At 39.1% G+C, this 11,060-nt stretch overlaps 1 protein-coding gene across 4 annotated transcripts in view; it reads left to right on the top strand.

The window, feature by feature from the left end:
* LOC122792993 (probable JmjC domain-containing histone demethylation protein 2C) overlaps positions 1–11,060 on the top strand; it is a 1,041,568-nt gene that overhangs the window by 218,430 nt on the left and 812,078 nt on the right. For 2 of the 4 annotated variants that reach the window (XM_044060615.1, XM_044060618.1), the window contains exon 2: positions 3,263–3,395. The exons of 1 other annotated variant lie outside the window; for it this stretch is intronic. The gene's annotated coding sequence lies outside the window, so the exon portion shown is untranslated. Of the gene's footprint in view, positions 1–2,524; positions 2,647–3,262; positions 3,396–11,060 lie in introns of those variants that run through there. One more of the 4 variants, XM_044060617.1, reaches the window with a different exon arrangement.

Raw genomic sequence — 11,060 nt, forward strand, 5'->3', positions numbered from 1 at the left:
AACATTTCCTCCTCATGGATCTTCAGCTAGCTCAGGCCATGAGTATACCTGCCCCCATATCAGCTTGTAGCTTAAATTTAAAGACATTCCTTTAGACTGTAACTTTTATTTGTTAACCAGATTAGTATGCTTCCAGCCATGACCCAGACTGCCATCAGATAATAGCTATAGAAATGCAGCACAGTTATGCTAATGGAAAAGTCGTATAATTGAATGGTGTAGCCCACAAACATGGCATCATGGCGGCCTTAAGGCATAGGCATACTAGGCGACCGCCTAGGGCGCTGTACAGGTGAGCCTGGTAAAGGGCGCAATTTTTAGTCACTTTTTATTTTTCTGCCACGTAAAGTTTGTGTTCATCTCGGAGTCCTGTCTCCAAGTCTGTCCTAACTGTACTGAGATGTTTGTACCCATCCTCCAGTTCCTTAGTCCATCCAATAGGCACATACCAGAGCCTGATTCCTGCTGTGCTCTTTCACCCCCTCTCCATCTACAGCAACACACAATCAGTCAGTGGCTGAGATAACTGACCATTATTATAGCATCCAATCAGTGATGCTTTTGCTGTGCTGATGTTCCCAGCGACTCCTCCAGTGTGAGCTGCTGCCTGCTGGCATAAGATTTTGTTCACGCCCACTTCTCATCCCGTGCTTCATTAATGAGGTTGTGGCAGACTATTTGAATGTTTTTGTGTGTGTGTGTTTTGTGAATCTGTGCATTGTGTGAATCTGCAACTGGCGGCTTGAAGACTGTACTAAGAAGAAACTTCTCTTTGAAGTGGTGAACGAAGCACTCCAATGGAATTTAACTGTTGGCTCTGCCTTGCATGAGTTTTTGTTATGCCCCAAAGTTAAGGAGCTAGTCTATTTATCTCAACTGTCCACATTTTCGTAGTAGACATTTTGCCCATTTCTTATTTGCCCCTTGCCCTTAACATAACAGTAAGCTACTGTACATAGGCAGAAGGGAGGAAAAGTGATCTGTAAGGCTCCATCATGGTTATTTCTAGAGTCTGTCATTTTGGGGTTGTTATCATAACTGCAGACTATTGAACAGGTCAGTGCAGAAAATAGTATGCTAGCATAATGCTCTTGCAAATTTCAATCTACCCGTTTTCAGCTAAGCAAGTGTCTCAAAGTCACGTCCCCCCATACCTCTTAAGTGTACCTCATTGTGGATAGAAGGGATTGTGAGATCGATCAGGACATAACTATAACTACAGCCATACAGTAGGTGTTGCATTAGACTCTGGTACAGAAGCAGGCAATTTACCAATCAGTCTATGTCCCAGTCATCACCCGTAGTTATGAACTTTGGGTTAATTACTGATAGAATGAGATCATGAATTGAAGTGGAGAAAGTGGACTCCACCATAGCTATGCTGCGCTCACTGTCCAGGAGCTGAATGCTACTCCTGAGGATAGGGAGGTACGATTTCCCAAACCCAACTTGTTACCCTCACAGGTATAAGTAATTTACAAAATAAATAGCTAGATGGATAGATAACCTTTCAGCTGGTCATGTCTGAGGAGGGCCTGTCTATATTTACACTTACATAGTAAGCCAAAACAAAGTACTTAAATATTGTCATTTTAGTATAATATTAAATATTGTCCTTTTAATATAATTAGTCTATAAGTAAAGTGAATTTGTACACCACTAATCAGATCTGAATTTTTAGAGTCTTCAGACCGTAAGCTTTTTGCATGCCGTTAAGTGAAATGTGAAGCTTAGCATACATTATTCCTAAAACTGTTATTCAGATAATTATGCAGGGTAACTTCAGTGACATAGTAACAGCTTGTTTCATGAGTCAGTGGGAGGAGAAGGAACACTAAAAAGGTAGATTCAAAGTGACCGGAATAGGATAAAATGTAGACAAGGAAGAAACCAATGAGAAATGCAAGAGCTTTCATGCTGAAGAACAAAGTCTAGGCAGGCTGGCCTACAGCAAACTAAATGTGCATTGTTACATAAAATCAGCTTGATATGAGTGTGGAATTTTGATATCTCTGAACTGTAACAATATATGTGTCACTGTTATAGAAAGTAAAGGAGCAGAAACTAAAATAGATGTCTTTTAACAGGTTCATGTCACTTTAAGCCTGAAATAAGCCTTCTTTGTTTTTTTCTATCTATCTCTCTCTCTCTTTCTCTTTTTGTAATGCCTAAATTTACACCTTTTCTGCCAGCCAGTCTAGTTTCTGACTGAAAAACTCCCTGCGGGCTAAAATGTTCTTTTGGTTCTGTGTCTCTGGTTTCAGAGATCCACCCTAACAACCCCCATCCCTGCCTCCCCAGGAAAGGTGCACAGTTCCTGAAGGTGTTGGCACAATTTCAGCACTGAGTGAATTGTACAGGCAAAGCGTATTCCTTTAGCAGAAGTATGCACGTCACAGCAGGCAGACACAGCCTTGACTTTAACAGGCCATTCCACGTGATAGCGAAAGGGAGAGCTTGTGTAGTTTGACTGTGAGCCAGAAATGTGTGGATCCTGCAGAAAGCAAACAGCTTGAAACCAAAGTCCCTCCTTTGCAGAATGTATTCTGTGAGGCTAGTGGTGAATCCATCACAAAATTAATTGGGTCTTGTTTGGAGCAGATGATTTCTCACCAGAACAAATCATTTTCTACAGTTTGTTCCTGTGTAAGATGAAGTGTTTTTGTCATGTTGTAGTCAATGCTGGGATAAAAATTGATTAGCCTCTCTGCTGTGTCTAAGCTTAGAGTAAATGAATTTCTGTATAGTTTGCTTTGTTAATACTACATGCAGCATGTGCTTAAATCTATTTCTTAATTATGTTGTCGTTTGTTTTGTTTTAGACTGCAGGAAGCTTATCTTCCCCTTGTCGTGAGTACTATTGTGATAATTGGGCCTTGTTTATTTGTTGCTTAAATCATTATAGAAGTAAGGCAATACATTTACTGCATGTCATCTGCTTGGGCATAACCAGGCATAAAACCATACATACTTTTTTAAAAGTAATTTATTTTGTGCAACAAGGTATACTAGTGTCATGCCTCAGGTTATCTCACCAGTCAAAAGCAGTGCTCCTGCATCGGTAGCAAAGGTGACTCAGGCTTCATATGGCATGCAGTTTGTAGTACTTTTTGAAACTAGTTCATCATCATATTCATCAGTATTGTAAGTTTTTTTTTTTTGTTTGTTTTTTCACTAGGGAGTGACCTGTTTAGCATGATTAGCTACGTGGTTCATCGTGTATATAAAAAAATATAAACCCATTATACCGTTTTAATTCTAGGTCTGACTGAACAGTGGCAGGTGATGTACGTTGGGCACATTGTATGCTAATGTGCTTCTTTTACAGCAATGACTGAAACATCAAGGAAGTTGTTCCAGACCAGGGGATGTTGAATTATCTGGGGAGGAATGTGGTATGTACGTCTGCTTGTTTATTTTTTGTTTAGCAGTGATATGATTTGGGGAACGGGTATGCTATTAACTGTACCACCAAATAATCATCATTGAAGCAATGATGGGATAAGTTTATTTTGTGTGTGTGTGTGTGTGTGTGTGTGTGTGTGTGTGTGTGTGTGTGTGTGTGTGTGTGTCTCTGAGTAAACATTTACTTCACCCAGAATTTCACTCAGTTGAATGCAATGAAATATATGAAGTGCACATGGTTAAAAGGTAGTAATTTGTCTGCTGCTTGGTACAGAGGGAAGGGGCCCTGCATGTGACCTAAGTGATTGAGGGTCAGTTAGTGACCCTGGCTGTGGAGGAGCCAATGATGAGAGGAAGATTAGTGAATGCCAGTCGTACTGGAGATGACATGTATGCCAGTCTGGTGAGGGCTTGGCTGCTGCACAGGCAGGGAATAGCCTCATAGTACACCACTGCATGGTCTTTTTAGATGGGGCCCCAGATAGGTACATCACTACAGAAGTAGGGGATGTTCACCTTAGTGTTTATGTCTGATGGAACCTGAGTCTGACACACGGCGATTAGGACACAAAATCCTTTGGCTGACAGTATGTCTGTCTGTCTGTCTCTCTCTCTCTCCAGTCTATCCAAACTGCAGTCCTGGTGGCTGAAAGGCAATGAATGGGCCAGTTAGGTGGCCTGGGATGTAAGCTGACAATCGGTGGGAGTTGACCAAAAAATAAAGGAAGATGGTAATTTGGGAGTAATTTAATCTCTGTGTATAAAAAAATCATCAGGTCTGTTGTCATTTCATCAAAGTTATGTGAACATAGCTTGAGATGCATATGCATGTGTGAAACAATCTAAGTATTGCTATGATGTTTTTCAGTTGGTCACACTTAAAAAGTGGTTAGTCTGTCTCGATGGGTTAGTCTGAGTATAAAAGAAGCTACTCTACTTTCATATGAGTAGGAGAGAGTGCAAGTAGCATTTTCTGTGTGAAACAACTGTGTGCATTACTATGGGGCGATTGCATGTAATAGGTGGAGTACATAATGCTGGGCAGAATTTCTTTTACCAATCACTGTCAATAAATTGAGATGTACTTTGTCAAAGGTGGTAATCTGTTGATAGGGCTTTATACTCTGACAAGTGAGAAAGCACTCATCTCTTGTTTTAACTTAATAAACTGTACTTAACAAACAATACATCCGTGAAGCCTTTTTTCCTATTTTTAATAAGGATGCACAATGGTCTTTGACATGGATTTTACATAAGAAGTTTTGACAATGGTCTGTTTTAGTAATTTGTATGTTGATATCAAGAGTGGTCATTATTGTACCTAGTTTTTCCTTTATTGCTTTGTTCTAACATAAGGAAGATGTGCATTATCCTTAAGGGTGGAGGACTAAATTTCCATACTAGGTTTCATTATCTGCCTATAGCTGTACCATAGGATAATAGGAGATTACTAGGCTGTTGACCTGGAGGTAATCTCAAGCCTAACCATTTCATTTCAATGTAATACCATGGCAATGCCTGGCTATACCCAAGATTGCATCTAGTGATGACTGCCATGTCCAGGAGGGCTGTGGGCTCTGTGATGCCCACCACTGCTAACATTATGTGATGGCCACCAATATGTGTCGTCCCCATGCTGGGCCAGTAATCAAGGAGCCTGAATTCTCACCACTGACACTGGAGAGGGACATGCACTTGGAATACAAATGGATACACTCTGTTTTTGCAGATGCAGTCCTCTCTGCATCAAGTACAATTTCCCTTAAGAGCACACAGGGAACACACTCAGCCCGGGGTCTGGAGGTCTCTATATCTCTTTCCCTCCAGGTCCCCAATAAGACTTCCCACTGGTACAGCTGTAGGGTTAGGTTCTCAGCAGTGTCTCCAAGCCAAGTCCTCCAGCACCCTCTCTATAAACCCAGTTTTTCTTGTCTCACACACTTTTTAAGATTTAATTTTCACACACACACACACACACACACACACACACACACACACACACACACACACACACACACGGCTGTCACAGATAGTTCACCAAGATGGCTAGGCCCTCTGGAGTGGCCTACACAGTGTCACCAAGTACATATAAGCACTCTCAAAGGTTAAGTACTTTCTACAGGGATCAGCCACAATAAAAGTTTTAAGTATATTTAATAATAAGTAATAGAAGTACATGAATATATTGAATATATATTTACAGTAAACCACACAGTTTAAATCATAGGATATATTTGAATGAACTTCGATGGACAGATTCAGAAAATAAAAGAAAACCAATATCTAAACTAAGCTTTACTGTATTTCTGACTATATCTAAGAGAATTTTACTGTTCCCTAGTTAAGTTACTTACTACCGCAAGGCAAGATGCTATGAGGGTCTTTCTGATCAGGCTTCCCAAACAGAATACTCTATACTCTTGAGATTTCTCTTTGTAATATCTAAAGTATAATTTCCAAGTGGGTTGACTGAATGACTTCATTTGGACACCTGACTGTAGGCTCTCACAGTATTTGCCTTTGAAGCTGAGACAGGAAGTTAGCACAGACGGCCACAACACGCATCCAAATGTTCATGGCAGTGCCTGGGGCCTCTACTCTTTTCACTGAGCTAATTGACAAAGGATCTGCCTCAGACCCATCACTCTGGTCCTGTTCAGCATTGTGGGGTGCCTTTTAAGAGTTTAACAACTCATTTGCATTTCCCTTATTTTTCTTAAAGTTAACCTCTGCTGTGCCATTATCCTCTACTAAAACATACACATTACACATTTAATTCAGCTACAATAATACATGTACATTTCTCTTCATTTCAGCAGGGTGCACAGTTGATGCATTTTAACACAAGCAAAGCTCACAAATACATTTTCAACACAAGCATCTGTACAAAATCAGTTTGATATACAAATGACATACCATACAGTGCTAATACATTTGTAACACATGCATCTTGTATAAATCAGTTTGATATTCAAAGGACATATCATTCTTTGCAAAACTCCAGCTGGTTATGCTGGCACTTGTCCATATCATCATAGGCTCCATGCCCGGTAACAAGTTACAATGACCCATCCACTCGTCCAGGTTCCTCTTGAAGAGTGTCATAGAGGTGCTCTGTTTCACGTGAATTGGTAGCTTGTTCCAAAGATGCAGCAGTCACTGGGAGATAAATCTGTCCCGCCAGCATGTCCTATTTACGTCACAGGCCATATTTAGGTGCCTGGAACAGGTAGCCCTAGTCCCATTTGATTTACAGATGTGCAGGAAGTTCATTAGGTTTGAGTCTTGGATTGCTGTATAGGCCAGGCATAAGTCTCCCGTAAGAAGTCTGTGCGATATGGAGTTTATCTATATATCTGTATTTATACGTGTGTGTGTATGTGTGTGAGTGTGTGTATATAATGTGTGTATGTGTATTTCAGTGTGAGAAAACTGTGATGAGTTTCTATATTACAGACAGAATTTAATATACCTGACTGTTGTAAAACTCTGAAGGAGTAACCTGTCAGCATTGATCTGGATTATCAGGGCAGTGAAACAGTACAGTTGTACCCATCCACAAAATACTTAGTCCATTGGGAGGAAGGTCTTGTATTTGGGAGCTGAAGTCATTCCTTTTAAAAATAATTATCACAGCTTTTATTTCCTGGCACTTTATAGGACTGCTTCATATAACATATGTTTTGACTTAACAGGATTATCATATTATTATTATTATCATATCTGCCCAAAATGCCCATTTTAGATTTCCATCCATATAGAATCTAGCAGCAATATTCTTCTTCTGTGGCAGCTGTTTTATTACCTTTGGGCTTAAGAGCAAAAAAATGCATTTATTTTAACTAATATCCAGGTATCTTCGTAAAATGTTAGTAAAAAGTGTAAACAGTTTCAGAAGTACAGTTCTGCATTGAAAAGATCCCCTAATAAACCTGAATTGTTAATTATAATTCACATAGTGCCAAACTGCTTTATCATTAGCTTCTATGAGGTGTGGCTATATGACTTCTATTCTGGAATGCACTGCATAGCTAGAATGCATCTATATAATTTTGCATTATATAAGAAACAAAAAAAGTTATATATTTATATATTCTCTTGAAAAGTGACTTCCAGCCAATATAATGCCACAAAGACAGGGCATCCATTTGGATGCTAGCAACCTGAGTCCAAGCACCCTTTGGCTTCCAGTAGGTTAACTTAGGGATAGGATGAAGTGGCTGAGGGCCAGCTGTTTTATTCTGGGGGAGGGCTTGGCAATCCCAATATCTTTGCATCCTCTGGTAAATATCTGAAGCCTCACTTGTCATTTTGTGAAGTAAAGGGAGCAGCAATGATGCTCTGCCATCATTGCACTAGCTGATGCCCACACAGTTAGGGTCTGTGACTGGGTGGAGAGTGAGTGATGATCATGATGCAATAATGAAAATACATATCCAGCAGAAGGTTTCAATAAAAAGCATACACTTTATTAAAATAACAAAAACTCAAGCTGAAAAATAATGTAAAATAAGATAAGTGCTTTCATGCTTCGTATCAGCACCTCATCAGACCTAATTTAAAATCACATTCTTCCTATTTATATAGTGCAAGACCAATCAGGTTCGACACATCTTAAATTCATTAATTTAATTGGTCGGATCTTCAATGCTGGATTTAAAGGGACAGAGTCATTTAAGCCGAATTCTTTGTTGGTTTGCAACCTTATTATTCATCTTAATTCATTTAATTCAATTTAATTATCCAAATCACCTATCTTCTTATTTTGAACAATCAACTGTAGGACCACAAATTTAAAAGCATGACTACTGTCATTATTCCGAACATGCCTGGCCAGTGCATTTGAAGCCCTGGCATTACAAATCTCACTCAAATGTTCTTTGATCCTTTTTTTCAAGGGGCGTATCATCTTGCCTACATAGAAGCAAGAACATATCTTGCAAATAGCAAGGTAGACTAAATTTTTACTAAGGCAGTCGGCATACAACTTTGGGGTAAAAACCTGTCACATGGTTGGATGTGTGAATCTACTTTCATCAGATATATAATCACAAAATGCAGAATTGTTGCACGGAAAAGTTCCAATTGAGGTAATTCTATCAGATATATCTTCTTTTGCCCCATAACACAGCATTCTCTTCAATGATTTCTTATTCTTAAATATAAATTTTGGACTCTCCCCTTCTGTCTGTTTTATTCTATCCTCTGTCATCAGTATCAGCCAGTTTTATTGCATATGGCATTGACATTACTAGAATAAAAGACAGGAACTGACATTCTCTACTAATCCCTATTAAAACTTCCTTGTCCCGTCATCTCACACATGGCTGATCCCTCAGAGTAATAGGGTTTCACCCATTCTTCTCTGAGGGTAACAGTCTCATTAATAATAGATGTAATCTCTTTTTTTCTATAACCTCTGTCTCTCAATTGCCAAGTAAGACAGGAAACTGAGTGATGACTCCCACGTCCATGCGCACAATGCCCCTTAGGATCCCTCTCTCTATAGACAAAACAACGAGATACTGTGAGGCTGAAATTCTAAGGAATCAGGCCCCTCGTAGTAAAGAGTCATGTGGGTCACCCATTAAAAAGCACCAAGGGATCTGGAGTTGGGTGAGTAGAGATACATGGGAGAACAATCAGAGGCTACACTTGATCTGGGTGGAAGAAGCAAAAAAATGAAAAGAAAAACACATTTTCTGTCACTGGAAAGATGCCAGTCCTTGCACTGGTCAAACAATATGGCCTAGCCAATTTCATTATTGCTCTGCATGTGAATCGCTTAGAAAGAAATAATAGTCTTCTGTGGAGTATGTGCCAGCAGTTCCAAGTTCAAACCCTTTGAATTTTTACGAAGATCTCTCAAAGGCTATTGAGATATTGTCTGTTATGCTTAACTACGGAATGCCGATTTTGTAGGCATTTCATGACGACAGTTTGCAGAAGTACATCGTTCTCAGTTTTCAGTAAGAATGGAGATACAAAGACTGAAGTGAATATCTGCAGTGTTTGTCAAACCACTGCCAAAACATTTAGTGGCATTTCCTGTGACTTAAACATGGTTTATTGTAAGTACTTTGTTGTCCTTGATTAAAGGTGTAGATGTGGCACTCTAAATAGGAATGCATTCATCTGGTTGTTTTTTGTATCATTGTTGAAATTTAAGTTAAAAAAAGACCCATGAATATTTCCCACTTTCCTGTCTATCAATTACAAAAGAAAAAAAAATTTTTTTATTTAATATTAGCTAAGCCGGTAAAATCCTACTGGTCCAGTCCAATTCCCCATGTGAAACTCGGGAGAACAAAGACTGTAGCATGAAAGGTATAAAAAGGATATATATTAGTTGTAAGGAAAGAATATAAATCATAGTGCTAAATGATAACCAAGAGCAAAAACTATAGTATGAATTGTATAAGAAAGAAAGAAATTAGATGTAAAAAAAAAGTCGTCATGGTACTAAATGCTACAGCTTAATGCTTTACTTAACATAGTCTGACAAATAACATGCAAACTAAACTTTGTTTATTTATTTTTAAGTGCTGCTTTAAGTTACAAGTAGGGGGGAGAGAGACTTAAATATGTTAGGTTCAGAATTTGAAAGATATTGATTCATTCTCTGAAACCTCTGTAATATCTTGTCCTCTGGCTGTGGCACCTATAAAATAACTTTAATTTTGCCATGTCAGATTTATTTGTTGTTAGAATATGACTCATGTATTTTAGACTTGTCACTCAGATTTTTAATGTGCTCTTACTTAGCTTGACATTATATCTTAGTCCATTTACCAGCTGTCAGTCTCTTATCATCCTGTTCTTTTGTCTGACCTCATTCTAGTTCATAGGTTCATAGGTTGGTACTAGGCTATCAGCCCTAGGGCCTATACAAGCCTAGCCATAACAATTCCCTGGCTATTTCTTCCCAGACTATTTACTTCCCTGGACCCCTGTCTAGCAGGGCGACTCACGTGATCCCCGGGATGAATTTCCTTTCTCCCATCCAATCGTCAAGGTTCCTTTTGAAGAGGACCAAAGAGGCACTCTGCTTGACATGTATGGGCAATCTATTCCAGAGTCTGGGGAGTCTCTGGGTCAGGAACCTATCCCTCCAGCATGTAGGTCATCAGTTACATTTACCATACCTTCAGACTTTCATTTACTTGGACAATGGTTGTTTGGAATGCAGTATAAGAAACAGCTTCAAACTGCCACTTCCAAAATAAACCCTTGCAACCAAGTGATTTAGATATATTTAAACAGTAGCACCTCCGATTTTGCCTGAAAAACATACAGCCAGATTCCAAAGGAGTAGCTCTCAGTGGAGTGACTTACTTCAGTGTAACGCCTATTTATAAACATACATAAAGTGAGGGCCAGATTCCAAAACACCTGCGTTCACATACACCATAAGTGGTCACATACACTGAGAGTAAATCTTTTGCAATCGGGCTCATATTGTTAATGCATTTCCAATTTTCTTAAATAAGTAAAAGAAAATGCAATCCAGTCACATTTTAATACTGATTAATTCATCAGGATTTTTAAAGAAAAGTCTGTGGGGAGGGATGCCCAAAAAGTATCAGCACTGTTGTGTACTGCTAATTATCACAAGTTAGCACTTTGAAATGTATCCTAGCTGCAGATAATAAGGC

Source organism: Protopterus annectens, chromosome 2.part0 (assembly GCF_019279795.1).
Source record: "Protopterus annectens isolate FY-2018-M chromosome 2.part0, PAN1.0, whole genome shotgun sequence".
Classification (NCBI taxonomy): domain Eukaryota; kingdom Metazoa; phylum Chordata; order Ceratodontiformes; family Protopteridae; genus Protopterus; species Protopterus annectens.